We start from the raw sequence: 1,540 nt of genomic DNA on the forward strand, positions 1-1,540 counted from the left end.
TGTACGTGTATATATTGTTGTACAATATACAAAAAATTTGTATTGTTAAGAATTTATCAAAATTGGCATGCAGCCCAGAAATGTTGTCTATATAAAATTATAAAGAACTGGTGCATATTATAACTATTATATGTTATTCTAAGTTATTATAATTGTTTATAATTATATGTATAAAAAGATTGTTATGGTAAACATACACTCATACTGTTTACAATAAATAATTATTACTTGTTGAAAAATTATTTTATCTATTATATAATATATACATATAGTTTAATAATATTAAACTAGTAATTTTATTTAAAATTACATGTATACAATATAATACAATTATATACCTACTGTACATAAAGAGCAAACTTCTTTATAATAAAAACTGCGAAGAAGTCGAACGTCTAGTAGAGCGATTAATTGCTATATTAATTGTAAACTTATTAGTCCCAGCTATGGTCAGCTTGAATAAATTATATTACGTCATAAAAATTATTTATTAGACCAATAGTCAAGAGATAGTATTTAAACATTTAATATGTTTGCACTCGTAATACCGTACAATTTACACTTGACAAATCTATAAAAAGCTATAAATTGTCTCACAAGTAATGAAAGCATTTTTTGCAAGGAACATTTTTCGCCCACAAATCGATTGCGATTGTTGACAAATAAAGGCTAATAATAGATCCATAAATTAACCTACTGGCGAAGAAGAATTTGCAGCATTTACGTAAGGAATGTGACTCGCGCCCCGCTGACCTAGAGACACTGTGACTTGCTCCAAGTAATGTAGGCTTAGGTTAATGTGCTTCCTCTCGGATTCAAAACGATGCTGGTTATGGCGCATTGGTATATTCGCACGGATTTTACGAAATTTTGTAACTTTCGTCTCATGAATTTGTCGTTAACTTAGCAGAACGTTGACGGGAAAGAAGGGTTATTGTAAAACGTATGTTTAAAGAACAAGCTCTATTTACACAGCTACGATGTCGCTGTATCGACACAATAAATGTTGTGCCGCGTTACCAGATATATCAGAATCTCCGATAGCCGCCATGCGATATTTCAATAGCACATATTCCGGAAATTGATTAGAGTCAAAAATTCTAAGTACAAACACGCGTGAAGGTGTCTTACACGCAGGCAGTTTCTCAGTTACCGGCTAGAAATTATTTGTGTAATGTATGAAAAGTGAAGAAACAAAGCTTGTTTAAATTAAGGATGTATTGGACGTACAGTCTTAGACAAAAGTGCATGAAATTGGAAATACTTGAATATCTACTCTTAACGCATTATAGTAAATTTAGACGTAAGAAACTTGAACGATAGTTGGAGTCTTATTTGTACTTCTACAAAGGTACTTTTCACTTTGCAAATGTTCTTTCCTGCATTATTTGCGATTTTTTTTCACTTATGAGCCTAAACTTTTGATAGTGAAAATACCCTGATTTAAATTTAGTAACGTCAAATATTTTCAAAATTAAAATATTCGCGCCGACAGCACGAATATCTCAAGTTATATTTTATTTCTTTAAAACGGTGCAGT

This window comes from Vollenhovia emeryi, unplaced genomic scaffold (assembly GCF_000949405.1).
Source record: "Vollenhovia emeryi isolate VEMERY1.0 unplaced genomic scaffold, V.emery_V1.0 DF939142.1, whole genome shotgun sequence".
NCBI classification, from domain to species: domain Eukaryota; kingdom Metazoa; phylum Arthropoda; class Insecta; order Hymenoptera; family Formicidae; genus Vollenhovia; species Vollenhovia emeryi.